The sequence below is a fragment of the Desmodus rotundus genome, chromosome 10 (assembly GCF_022682495.2).
Source record: "Desmodus rotundus isolate HL8 chromosome 10, HLdesRot8A.1, whole genome shotgun sequence".
NCBI lineage: Eukaryota > Metazoa > Chordata > Mammalia > Chiroptera > Phyllostomidae > Desmodus > Desmodus rotundus.
This window is the reverse complement of record NC_071396.1, coordinates 73,707,740-73,722,684: the sequence shown is the minus strand read 5'-3', so window position 1 is coordinate 73,722,684 and position 14,945 is coordinate 73,707,740. Positions and strand designations below refer to the sequence as shown.

General features: G+C 38.9%; 1 pseudogene; it reads right to left on the bottom strand.

The window, feature by feature from the left end:
- Positions 1-2,176: 2,176 nt before the first annotated feature.
- Positions 2,177-13,359, bottom strand: LOC112322591 (U6 snRNA-associated Sm-like protein LSm3 pseudogene; annotated as a pseudogene).
- Positions 13,360-14,945: the final 1,586 nt, after the last annotated feature.

Here is a 14,945-nt window from a genome sequence, read left to right as displayed (position 1 = left end):
TTTTGTTTTCCTCATATATGTGTACATCTGAGTCACGATATGAAATATATTTTTTTGTGTGTTACAATAGAAAAGTTTGAAACTCACTGTATTACCTGATCTGTAATGTTCCTCCTTGTATAAAATTTTGTCAATTTACACTATTCAGTTTGGCAGTAGCAAAATCTCCATTTGATTTTGTAATTGTTGCAGGTAACAGTCTCTGAACATTTACTCTTTGTCAGAGGCTGTTCTGAACTCTTTACATATTAACTTATTCCTCACCAAAAACTCTGAAACGGTACAACTATTATAATCCTTCCCATTTTATAGGCAAAGAAAATGAGGGAAAGGGAAGTTAATAACTAAGACAAAACATATAGCTAGAAGCGATGGAGCTGAAAATTAAACACAAATAGTTTAATTTTAGAAGCATCACTTTTTTTTTTAAATCCTTACCCAAGGATATATTCATTGATTTTAGAGAGAGAGGAAGGGAGAAGGAGAAAGAGAGGGAACATCAATGTGAGAGAAAAACATGGATTGATTTTCTCCCACACACGCCTCCTCCAGGAATCAAACGTGCAACCATCTGGTGCATGGGACAACACTCCACAATCAGCTGAGCCACCCAGTCAGAGATTGAGCCATCACTCTTAACCACTATTTCATTCTCTCTAGAATTCTGGCCATACATTTTAAAAAGTTTTAAGTCAACCTACAATCTCATAGCCCTTCTCCAGTTGTAATATTATGAAATCATGTACTTTGATGGTGAATATTGGTTAAAAAAATAAGAATTTCCTTGATAGTAAATAAACCACATTTGCAAAAGCATTAAATAGGGTGGGGGATAGACTAAACACATCAGTTCAGACCAGGAGCTTTTCTCCCAGTGCCCTCTGTAGATCTCAAGGTTATGGCCCAGTAACAGAAGCTGTTCATTTAAAAAAAAAAAAAAAGAAAGAAAGAAAAGAAAGAAAGAAAAGTCTGCAATAAAGAATCTTACCTAGGGAAAAAAAAGAAACTCCTATAATTCCTTTGTTCCATTCTATTAATGTAAAGGTTTCTTCAACTTCAGTTCATTTGCATTTGGCTACAGAAATGTCTATTGTTTTTCATCATATCAGAATTGTTCTAATTAGCTTCCAATGAAGACAAATGACACTAAGATGCATGAGATAATAAGAAACAGAATTTAGAGGAATGGTTAAAGTCAATGCAATTAAAAGCACAACAAAAAATGCCAAAATCTCTGTCTTCCTATCTTTTTTCTTTTGATGATAGCTGTGTTCTGTGGCATACACACATACTGACGGTTCTACTAATTCGACAAACACAGAAATTGTTTTGACGTGGTCCCTGCTTCTCATGGAACTTCCAATCTCTTGGCAGTTAAAAAAAAAATATATATATATATACACACACACATACATATATAATTTTGAGTGTTTGTTCTTTGCTGGGTACTTGACCTGGCTTATATGCTAATTAACTTAAATTCCTCTTCACCAAAATCTCTGAAGTTATCCCCCATCTTTAAAAATATTTTTTTACTATGAGTACACTAAAACTCAATTAAAATAATTTGGTATTAAGAGATCCAGCTTGAGTTAAGCCCTAGTTTCTTTGAGCCAAGACTGTAATTTTTCCCACTGTATGGCTGTAAAGTGTTACTTTTTCTTCAAATGCACCCCTGTACACAGGCAACATGTATTTAGTATGTTTTCCAGTGTGGCGATTATTTGAAATAAATGAAATATATCTACCCAGACATTTCCATTCTTTAACTCCATCTGTTCTGGTATCTATATTTTACTATTACACAACATTTAGAAGATATAGTTTAACCACAGGGACTGGTTTTTATTTTTCCTTTGATTCAGTTCAAATCTTGACTATTTTCTCTATATTTAAGTCACATACAAATATTTCACATTTGCTTTTTAATGCTGTACTATGAATTTATTAAATTATTTTTTTTGTCTTGGTGATCACATTTATTGGAAGGGTTGGAGAAAAAAAATGCCAATTAGCTTAAGAATTTGTGAGCTATCTGCAAATCAGCCCATTTCAGGAGTGGAAGAATCCTTGGTCATTTCTTAATATCAGAATTTACACAGGGTTCTCTGTTGAATACCTTCTGTATATAAAGACACAATCATACAGTCATCCAATAGAAAATAAATTATTTGTTTCAACCAACTCTCAATGGAGGGGTAATTAGTAAATACCATCTCCCCGAACAAAGATTGTCAGAATATTGTTCTGTTGATTATGTCTTCATATGTTTCTTTATCAGTTTTTATAATAGTTACAGTTTCTTCCACGTCTCCAAATATCATATTTAAATATTGATCATAAGCATGCAATCTGCCTCGAAGCTCTCTGTCATTTCTCATTTTCACATAAATTCGCTCATCCAGGCTGATCCTGATGAGATCCAGGGACTCTTCTGTGGTTGGCCGTTTGTTCCTGGTCCAAGTAGTGTGCCTGTTTCAAATCCTGTGCTTTGAATTGTTAAATTTAAATCCTGCTGATAATACCTAATGGGCCAAGAACAATGTAGCTATTTAGATAGAATTTTGCAAATTCATTGTGGAATTTAAAGAGGAATAGAGACTCATGGTTGATGTTTTGTTTTTTAAACAACTATAATCCTATTCTTAGGGCAACGCTTAAGATAATGATCTCCACAAAAATGTAAGTGATAGCAAGAAAAAGCATTTGTATGAAGCAAAAAGTAACATGAAATTTCTAAAGTATAAAACCTATTTTGGAAAAATCAGATTATAAACTTCTTAAAGGCACATGAAGAGCACATTTAACAGAGATTTTAGCCAAGTGAGAATAGTGCAGAACCAGTGTGATGAACTTAGTGTGACTGGCCACATATAAGCTTTCTGGCCATTTAATTTCTAAGGTACCATTTGCTTCACTATTACTACATGCCAGGCAAATTACCAGTACTTTACATCATCATAACTCATTTAATCTCTCACAACAAGCCTATAGATTTAGGTATTAATGAAGGGAGAATCTCCTGAAAATCAGAAATACTCTTTTATGATGAGTATCTTTTTCAAGTTATACCAAATAAAAAGATAAAGAATAAAGTTCTAACTTACGAATTTTCAAGATGAGAAAATTGAGACTTAACAAGACTAATGTGTCCAAGTTTGTGCAGTTATAGCAGGTGGCATCGAGATTTTAATCTGAGTCTCATTCATAATTACTGTCCTCCTCTGCCTCCGCAAATTAAAAAGGTACTCCCAGCCCTGCCTTCTTTTTAGATAGCTCAGTTCCTCAACCACATAGAAATAAATTTCAACTGCAAACTGTATATGGCTTAGGCATTTTTCCAATGTTAGAATTTAATTATTGACTATAGATTATAAGAAATGTCCCAACCTGTAGAGGAATTTTCATAATTTTATTTGAGCCAAACTGTCGACAGTTGCTGAGAAGCAAAATCTCAGTGGATTGAGAAAATGCTCTGGGGAATAACAGTTTTGCAGATTATTTTACACTGTACAATCAAAGGAGGAGGCGTAAAGAGGGTTATATAAAATCCATTGGTGGTAGATTAAGGCGGCAGGAGAAAGCAAAGTAGATACATTTCTGGGATTGGATAAAAGTCAAATGGAGTCACACACACACTTATTTTACATTGGCGGGTGCAGGTTAGTTAATAATTGACAGGAACTGCACATAGAATGGTATGGGGGGCGGAAAAGATAGCAAGGAGAGGTTTTGTGGTCTTTTACTCTGGTTGTGCCCTGAGGGGTCTGGGAAAGGCGATTACTCTGACATTTCAAAGGTGTGTTATCTTAGATGCAAAAAGATAATAGACAGTCTCACTTCTGGTAATGATTACCTTTGTCAAGGAAACGACAGGCCTCCGGATATAAGCCATCTGCCCAACTCACTTTTAGTTAGGAATTTTGTTTAGACCATATTATGTGGTTACTTTCAGTCTCCGAGTTTGTAAGGCTCATCACGCAGGCCTTTTCTACATTTGGCAGATTTAGTGTGTGGCCTCTTCTTCCACATTACATAATGGAATACCTCTGCATACTTTTCATGAACAGAAAGTGCTTATAATGGATGTTGATTAATTTCCTTATAATGACATTATAAACAAAAAATGCCTGTCTCTCTCATTGTAACATTATAACCATTATATTTGCAACTTATTTGGTCTTAGTTTACCACTTAGGAACCAAAAATATTTTATACAGAATGTCCATTATGCAGTATTTTCTTCATTGTGCAGGTCATGAAAAATCAAAACAATGAAACTGAGGAAAGAATGAAGAAACAAAATGGAGGTGCAATACCTGAGCTAACAAAATTACTTAGATTAGAATGGGCTGGAACATGAAGAATAGATTTCATTTTACCTTAAGTAGCCTGAGGACTAAATATTTTGAACTTTCCAGTTGTGCATTAACGCTTGGAGATATTTATAAATCCTACAGATAGCCCTCTGAAGAACTTGGGAAAGAATGTTCATGTATGCAGAGCACCATCTCAGACCATTCCAGAGTCTAAGAATGCAGGACTGATTCTTCTGAAGAATGTACTTTTTACTATAAGAAGTCTCTACTTTTTCCTTTGAACACTCTGGGTGTTACCTGGTAGTGTTAACAGATTTGCAAATCTTAAGACCCTTCAATATAACTTTGTTATTTAATTCTAAGGAATCCTCTTGATTCATTTTCTCTCAGCAAAATGAAGTGATTTTCCAGTTTTTCTTACTGAGTCAACAGTAGTAAATCATATTGTTACTAAAGTAATGCTTACGGTACTGAGTGAGACAAAGAAATAAAAGAATATATCCTACTTTTAGAAGCTTAACAGCTAGAAGATTATACTTAAACATAAATAAGAACTCATCTTTGATACATGCTAATAAAAAGCTTAGAAAATAAAATCTTTAGAAATTTAGATGAGAGGGAGATCTTAGTAGGTTGAAGCAGTTGAAAAGAACTTTGAAAAGTTATGTAATGGAGTGGTCAGGCCAAATCACTGGAGAAGGCGTGGGGCAGGGAGAAAACCCTGAGGTGGAATTGAAGATCGGAAGCAGCTTGTCCTCCCAGCAAAGGATGGAAATTGCCTGGGGCAGCCAGACAGCTCGTGGCTGGGCAGCAGGGAGCTTGTACAGAGCCTGCGTGAGTGGCAACTTTGCCCCCTTTTGCAGCATGGTGGCCAGAAGAGGGGCAAAGGCAAATGCGGCTGACAGTGGCCCTCACCGGTTGAAGAGCTGGACACTCACAAGGCTTCTGGAGTGTATGAAATTATGGAAGAGGATTTTTAAACAGAAGGCAGGCAGAAGCTCACTCTTTTGGCTTGGGGGCTCTGGCTCTCTTGGCTCCTTGAACTCTTGCTTCACTGGACACAATGGGAGCACTCATGCCAGGCCCACCTGGGGCTTAGGCCCCACAAGGTTGGAAGTCAGCTGCCCAGGGGAGGGTCCCACACTGGAGTTCGTGCCTCCCTGCCTTCTAGCCTTTGGAACACTATGACCCAGTGCAGCAAGGCACATGGGTCCTGGATTACTTCCTCTCCCTCACCCTGACAGCAGCACTCAGAGACTGAGAGCATCCCCTGGGGGGGTGGGGAGGTAGGAGGTGGGAAGTTCCTCACGGATGGATATTTCCTTGCAGGACCATCAGGAGTGACATGGCAGTGCACTCCTGACCCTGAAAGAGAGAGAAGGGGAGAGAGAGAGGGGAAGAGGGGGGAGAGAGTGTGGAGAGAGGGGAAGAGAGGGAGAGGGATAGAGAGGGGAAGAGAGGGGGGCGAGATATGATGGTGACTCTGAAACCCACAATTACCCACTCCAGGAAGGATGGAAACTTGATTGCATGGCTAGTTTAAGCTCCAAAAGGATAGATAAGCAATAATGGGGAACTTCTGGGTGTGGCTTTGATTTGCAATCATTTTGGGAGCAAGGAAGGTTCTGTGTCTTGCAGAACAAAAGGGTTCGGAGCAGGAATGCTCCCAGCAACACCTCCCCTGAAATTGGAAACCTTATTAATAGAAATCGATTTCCTCCCGCACAAATCTTTGTGTTATGTGTGTACACAGCTGGACCCCATGCTGCCCAGTACCCAGTTACAGTTTGCGGGACTTAACTGGGAAAGACAATTTCATAAAAGCGTTCCCCAAAGAGAAAGTGATGGCTTAGGCAGTTTCGGGGTCCAAAATGTCCCTGATAATGGAGTGCTAAACAAGGCCAGAAGTAGAGGGTTTGTGCTGGGGTAGAGCAGGAGATAAAGGTGCCTGATAATTCAACATTTATAACTTTTGAAAACACAAGTTTTTCTATCAAATGCCTCTAGCTCTCATTCTGCTGAACTTTTATGGGTGGGGGCCTTTATCTCATCTGCTCTGGTATTTTCAGTGCCTCACAGAGTACTGAGATAGGGTACGTGGCCAAATGACTGTAACCAATAAAGGCTACAGGGACTAGCAAGGAGATAGTAACCCAAAACACATTATGGCTTAGAATTTGCAGGAGACCATCTTGATCTAATTTCACCTTGTGGTCACCCCTACCCTCATGATACACTCCTTACTGCACAATAGCATAGTAAAGGACGTGGCCCATGCTGCTGTGATTGGAAACAGAAAGCCCATGTAAGGACACAACGCCGCTAACAGCGCTCTTCCAAGGAGTCTCCACTTGCTTCTCGGAAAATTCCTGAATACTCCTCCCCCTTATTGAATGCTTTACTCCTCAATTAAATGAAACTCAGTAAAGAAGTAAATCCCACTAGGGAGGGGCTGCTCTCTAGAGTAGCTACTTTCTGTTTCACTGCTTCACTAATAAACTGCCTTTCACTTTAAACTCTCTGCTGGCTCAATTTTAAATTATTTCCTGGGCAAAGCTAAGAACCCACTGTGGGTCATGGACCTTTGGGTCCCCAGACCTCTGGAATACCTGCATCAGTACTTTCCTGCCTGGCACAGAAAAGGCACTCTATAAATATTTGCTGAATGAATAAATGAGTCTCATTTGTTCGTTAAGTGAATTACTCAAGATCAAACAACTAGTGTTAGTTATGACTGGAATAACTCATTGTTTTTACCCTATTCAGATATGAAGTATAAAACATTACAGAATCATTATTTCTCCATTCTCCTTATCCTTTGGGTGGGCCTTAAGAAGTTTGTATTTATTAGGGTTCTCCAGAGAAATGGAATCAATAGGATGTGTGTGTGTGGTGGTGGTTGGGGGGGGGCGGTGAGGGGAGATTATAAGGAATTGGCTCATGTAGATGTGGAGGCTAACAGGTCCCAAGATCCACAGGGTGAGTCAGTGAACCAGAGACAAAACAGCCAATGGTGTAGTTCCAGGATGAGTCTGAAGGCCTGAAAACCAGGGAGAGCTGATGTTTCAGTTCTAGTTCAGAGAAGAAAGCCAAACTCCCAGCTTGTTCGCAGTCAGGCAGGAGGAATTCTTCTTTACTTGGGGGAGGGTCAAGTTTTATGTTCTATTCAGGTCTTCAACTGAGTGGATAGCGCCCACCTAACGTTAGGGAGGGTAATCTGCTTTACTCAGTCTAGTCATTTAAATGTTAATCTCACCAGGAAACACTCACAGACTCACCCATAATAATGTTTGACCAATATCTTGGCATCCATGGCCCAGGTAAATTGACACATAAAATTAACCACCACAAACCTTTACCACTCACAACTAATGTGACCAAATGTACTCCATGAAAACATCATGCTCTATATAATTCTAAACATGTATTTGTACAAGTTCCTTTTGTTGAGATACTACAGCATGGTGGTGAAGAACACCTCTGCTCCAGTTCAAATGCCAGTTACCAGGTGTATGAATCTGACAGGTTACTTCTCTTAGTGTCAGTTTCTTGATGTATAAATTGGGAATAAAAATTGACTACTATTTATAAATAAGTAAGAAAATAAATAAAGCCACTATGGAGTCTGAGCTGCTATCCCAGAAGAACTGATGTGCACATCTTATGCCTCAAACCTCTAGACTGGGCCTAAAGCAGCACCGTGTCCCAACGAACTGTTTGCAAGGATAACAGGAAAGCAGGTATTATGACTACTGGACTGATGACAATGGGACTAAAAATTAAAAAACACTGTTTAGGATTAATGCCATTATGTCAGCTTATCTGTACCCACAGGAATGCCTTCCTTCTACTGATGTCATCGTTCCCCTTCCCTTTCTCATGAACACCCCTTGCCTTGGTTTCCTGATCAGAACACTTGTGGGTTCTTGCCTGAATGTGCTTCTTAAAGAGCTTGTCCCCTCCCCTTTCCTCTTCTTCCTCAGCTTCTCCTTCTCTTCCTCCTCCTCCTTATTTCTCTCCTTTTTCCTCTACCTCTTCTTCTTCTTCATGTTTTTTTGATCTCAAATAAATGCCTGTTGCCTCTCACTTTGGGTTATTTTTAGGTTATCATATCTAATAAGAAATGTTGATAAAAATTTAATAAATGTGGCATGCCATTACTATTTCTTTGATTCGGTCAAATAAATATTCATTTAAAATACCAAGTTATATTTTTAATTTTAAACACTCAAGTAAAATAATAATACTCTTCCAAGGCAGATGCCTTTTATTTTATTTATATTTCTACCTTTTAATTCTTAGTTTAATGCCTGATACGTAGTAAGCACATGATAAACATTTAAGAATACTTAATATTATTGATTCAGGAAAAAATATAATGTAGGGTATTTGAATTCTATAACCCTAAATATATTAAAAATATTAAAAAATATTTTTTATTCTTAAAAATAAAAAATTTGAGAATAACTGGTTTCTTTTGCACAAATATTAACTTGACTTGAAATGCAACATTTGGAGAAGTTGTAATAACAGAGGCAGATAATTTCATTAACTTAATATTTGTTAATTTTGTTGCCTTGTAAGCCTGTAAACCTAAACAGTTCCCCTAAACAACTAAATGATGTAAACTTCTGGTTAATCCAATCAATAATCAATTTTTTTGTATTGAATCTTTAAATCTCAGTGGCATAAATGATAATAATGCCTTACATTGAATAACACTTTATAATGTTCAAATTACTTGAACATGCTATCACGTATGATGCTTACAACAGTCTTAAAGAGTGGGTAAGTAGATGTCACTATCCCCACTTTACAAGTGAGCAAACTGAGGAATGAGAGATTCAAACTAGTATGCCCAGTGCCCAGTATCAAATGAATGACTAAGCTGGAAACTTCTAACTTAGTGTACGTTCTAATGCACCAAATCTAAATGGACTAAATTCAAAACTCCAAGGTAAAAAATCTTGGCAGGTTTGTTAAGAAGTGATTTTCTTTCAATACATGTGATTATTGGGCAGTATTTATTCTATGTTAAAAATCTCCAATTTTTATATTAATAGGAATGCAAAATGGACCTTGTATGTAACACATCAATACTGGGAGATTATAATCACAGTAACTAATTTTATACTCGAGTTTGGTTCACTAAGTAATATCATATACTCTAGATGAGAGCTTTTCTCAACCACCATTTTCTATGGTAGTATAATACATTTTCCTGTTGATATTACGCTATTTACTATATTGTCTTAAATTCACTCAAAAAGATTTTTTTAAAGGAGTGTGGTATGCAGTAGAAATAATAGAGAGGCAGGCACAGAGGCAGTCCAAGGAAATGAACGCAAACTTTGACCATGAGACAAGGGTGAGCTGGGGAAGGGAATGATGTCATCAGAACAACAATAGAGGAAGACAGTTTTGGCAGCAGCTTTTGAATAGACTTTGAAGAAAAAAAATTAGAGAGAGGGGAAAAAGGAAACGGGAAAAGGAAGTCTACTCAAAACTCAGCATGACATTTGCAGTGGGTGGGGAGCTTCCTGTCACAGCTTGATGTTTGGAACATCTGGTCACCTTGTATAATGAGACCTTAGAAACTTCAGCTTTCCCAAGTGATCAGATTAGAATATGCATGGATTGCGTGGCCTAACAGTCATTGCTAGTAGACAGGCCTATATGAAGAAAGAAAGAAAAAAAAAATACAGATAGAAAACAGTTACCTCAAGAAAACTCCTGCTAGTTTTCGGATGTAGGTATTCAAATTTGTTAATGTACACACATGCTTTATGTGTTTTTGGAATTTACTGTCTTTGTGTTAAATAAAGTGTTATAAATTCTCTTTGAATTTAATGATCTCAAATGATGAAATGGCGCTAATAGACTTACAGATTCCATACCTTGCTTCATTTACAACGTAGGCCAAGGTTTCTCACGGCGCAATTGTGCCCTCTAGTGTTCATAGCATTTAATGAAGGCTACTTTGGAGTTAAAAACTGACTTCTAATGAGTAGGGAAACTAATTATGCACCCACTTTATCATCTGAAGGCTAACCACTGTATGTAAGTTTAAGCATGTGGTTTTGTTATAGTAACAAATAAGCCCCCTAATCTCAGTGGCTTAAGAAACAAAACTATTTCTCAGAAGGTCCAGTGCAGGCTGATTGGATCTCTGTACAAGCAACCTCTTGGGGCTCTAGACTTCCTGTATCTTGTGATCTCTTATCACCTTCTCACCTGCCAAAGTCACAGGACAGGGAAATAGAGAGATGGATAAGGCACACTGGCTTTTAACTGCTTCAGCCAGGAAGTGACACATGTCACAACCCTGTTGCTTCCTACCGGCTAGAACTAAGCATGAGAACGTGGAGAAGCACACGGATGTTCTGGGAACACTAACGGCCTCTGCTAAAGCTTCTACAAGAGCAGCCGGGGAAGAACATATTAGATATTCTAAATTTATTATTTTGGGAAATATTTTTGATTTGAAGTTTTCCTGTAGGAAGGTAGTCAGTCTAAAAGAGCCCCAAATTTAATATTCATAATTCTTCATTTTTCCATGTGACACTCAAAATTAAATATCTTGTTTGTATAATAGCAGAAGTGTAGGGATAGATATTTATATCAGAATTTCTGTTCTGATTGACTTTTGTGTTAAAATAAAGTATCTCTTATGTCCCTGTTATTTAAGAAAACTATCTTCCTCCTCTGCATCTATTCCTTAGATGTGTTGTAATTTTATTTTTAAATATTTCTTTCTAACTTAATTTGGATATATTTGAAAGCTATTCCCCAAACTGTTCTCCTTACTGATATTCTATCCTTGAGAAGTATATTACATATATTTATGAAAGTTTATAAATTATATATATTAGTAGAGAAATACAGGGTGGGTCAAAAGTAGGTTTACAATTATTCATATGGAAAATAATACAAGAATTAATAAATAATAATATAAGAATAGACTGTTTTACAAGTGGAAACCTATTTCTGCCCCACCCTGTATATACTTAAGGAAACTATAGTTGTTTTTTAATTATTGAGCTTAGTGGATCTTATTGTGATTTTTTTCATTATGGTAAAATATACATAACATAAAATTTGCCACCTTAACCATTTCTTAAAAATCCTCACCTGAGGATGTGTTTGTTGATTTTAGACAGAGGAAGGGAGAGAGACAAACATTGTGTGATAGAGAAACATCAATTGTGTGTTTCCTGTATATGCTCTGACTGGGGATCAAACCCGTGACCTAGGTATGTGCCCTGACAGAGGGTTAAACCTGCAACCTTTTGGAGTACGGGACGGTGTTCCATCCAGCTGAGCCAGCCAGCCAGGGCCCACCTTAACCATTTTTAACTCTGTAGTTCAGTGGCATTAAACACATTCACATCGTTGTGCAATCATCACCATTGTCCATCTCTGAAACTTCTTTTAATCCTGCCTGAAATAAAACTCAGTATCCATTAAACACTAACTCCCACTCCTCTATGATTTATAGCACATCTTGATTAGAGAGACATCAAGTGTTCAACCCATATAGTCTGTGTCCTCTTGGTCTATAGATCTGATGTAGCTTACTATGCTTACTTTTCATTACATCTGGCAAAGCTCCATTTTTCAAAGGAAGTTTTCTTCATTGTGCCTAGTGATGCTCTGGGAATAATCAATTACAGTATTTGGCTTCCAGTTACATTACTAAGATTTCCCTTTTCAACCTTGATATCCTAAAAGACTGATTTTTTAAATAAGTTATTTCAAATATGGAGATGCTGTGCAGTGGTAGGCACTTCATCATCAGTTTTACGTTCCTAAAAGTTTTTTTCATATTTCTAGTATATTTTTATCGCTAATAATGTTATTAACCTTCACATAATAATGATAGGTACTAGGTTCTAAGTACTTGATACACATAATACATGATGAGGCTAGTTTTTGAAGTAGAAAACACAGGAGAAAAAGCAGGGTAGAAAGAAGGAAAAAAATCACTCAGGTTTTGGACATGCTGGCTTTGAGGTGCTGGAGGAAAGAGGATATCTCGTGGGAGACAGTGGTGGGAAATGTGAACTTGAGTCAGAAGTCAGGAGCACTGCCAGGGCTGGAGGTGGGTTGGAACTGAATAATATGTGTGGAAGAGCTGCAGCTGTGGAACAAATGAGATTGTCAAGGGAGAGAGAGAGAATGCAAGGCCCACTTAGCCCAGCACCAGCCCTGAGCTGAGCTCGAGGCAGGAGTAGGGATTTGTCAGGCAGGAAGGCAGGAAAAGACAATTCTGATGAAGGAAATAGTGATGGCATGGAGCCTGCGTGGTCCCTGGTAACCTCTGCTGTACTTTCATCTCCCTGAATGTGACTGTTTGGATACCGCATGTAAGTGGATTGTGCCTATTTCCCTGTCATGTCTGGCTTATTGAGAGCAGCGGTTCTTACCCGGGCTGTGCAGCCAAATCACTGGAGGAGCTTTGAAAAAGTACAAATGTCTGAGCCCCAGAATGAGAGATTCTGAGTCATGCGGTCTGAGGTAGGGGTCAAACTTCTGCATTGAAAAAACCAAGAGCAAACACCTGCCGTGGAAGGAGAAGAACAGAGGAGGATCGTGTCCCAAGGTAATGGAGGCAAGGCTGAGGGTCAGGGGAATGGCCAGCTGGGAAAAGGTGCCTCAGGAGAGGGTTAGGACATAGAGCACTCTGGAGCAGCCACTAGGCTTGACAAACAAGTTTTTATCAGAAGCTTCAGTGGAGCTGTTTCAGTAGAAAGATAAGGAAGAATAATTGATGAGCGATCTTCTGGGACACTGCAGAAATCGGGGTCAAAATTATGGATAGAAAGGGGAAGGATTCAAGGATGAGTGGAGATGCAGATAAATTATGAAATAGAAGGAATGCAAATGGAGAGACTGGATGCTTGCTAGTTGCAATTTTCCAAGCAAAGTTACCAGCACACTCATGGGAGGCCACAGCTTCAGGAATTAAGAATGCAAGCTCTGGGGCCAGATTGAGAGGCTCAGATTCTGGCTCTGCGATCTTTTGCTTCAGATTTTTCATCTGTCAGTGGGGATCTTTAAATACTATTTTCTGTTCTGTAGGGCTGTTGTAACAGTTAAAATGACAGTACAGTAATGTTCTTCAGCCAGCACCTGGCACACAGTAAGGACTCAGGTTTGTTAACAGCCACGGAGGCGAAGATGGGGCTTGATGCCTGGGCACCTCTGAGGGGAATGGAAAAAGATGCCAAGTGGAGCTGTAAAGGGGTTTCAGATCAGTCACTGAATTCCTTGGTGGAATTCAGCAGCAGCAAGAGGCAAAGGCAGGGAATCAGCAAGGTGAAGGTCCAAGAGGTTTGTGGCTGTGAAAAAGGTGGAAATGCAGTGGAAAGAAAGTTATGGGTTGAGAGAAAAATTCAGTAGGGCAATCACTTTTTACACCTCCTGCTTCAAAGTTGATTCCACCCCATCAACAGGTTTCAAACTCTGAGGAGCCTGGTGATTCCGCAAAGATGCCTCAGGGACAATTCTTTCCACCAGAGACTCCATTATAGTGTGTCTACACAAGGAAGGGTTGGAGGGACAGGGTGTGGAGGGGTGGAAGAAGTATGTGTTTCTTTGTAAAATTTCACTGGAAAAAAAGGGCGTTTCTGTTGTTTGCATGCTTGTTTATTTTGGTTTGTAAACCACTGCCTTTTGGTGGAATGAATTTGGGATCGACAAGGTGGAGATACGGACTTTGACCCTGTGCTAGCCAAAGCAGCCCTGTGGTTTGCTTACTTTCCTTCAGTCTCAGTTTTCTCATTTGTGAAACGAGTGGGCTGCACTAGATGATGGTTTCTGCTAACACCCCCTCTTTCCGGGTGCCGAGCTCTGGGACTCCGCCGCGCTGCAATTTTGGAGGTTTGCATACGCCACCCTGTGGTAAAACGGATAATGCTGTCAACAGGCTCGAGGAGACTGAAAACCCGGGGAGTCAAGGCAACTTTCTAGGCGGACTTTAATTTATGTACAGAAAAATCTCTCTCCAGGGACAGGCCGCCCTACTCAGGGTAAGAGTGCTCTTTTGTTAAAATAAATTGAGGATGAGCTAGACATGGAGCAGTAGCCAGCATCTCATTATGGCAACCAGAATAACTCATCAACACGTGAATAATTTATGATATGCTCAGCTTGTTGGAGAGAGAAGGCTGATAACATTAGCAAATCTGCTTACTTCAGTTCAATTTTTCTTTATTGAAACAGTGACCTTGAAAACGACTCCATCCTCATATTCAGGCCTATCGCACGAGTTTCCCAGTGCAGTGGTAAAACTGCTCTGTGTGTGTGCTGTTTATGTCACTGCACTTTCGAGCTCAAATAAAGTCAGGGTCACTCCATAATGAGGTACAACAGCTTCTTTGTCCCTAAAGTATTTTTTAAACGAACTGATTAGTAATACTGGAGATCCAGGTACAATTCAGAAGGTTATTGGAACAAAAGCTTCTGGGGGTGGCCTTGGACTAGGCAGTTCCTACCTATGAGCAGAGAGGGTGTCTGCAACAAAGCTGTTGGGGAGCAAATACCGTGAAATGATAATAGAGCAGCAGTCAGAGGGAGTTTTTCTGTCATTGTGCTAATCCCCAAGCCCTTGAGGAATGAGATCCA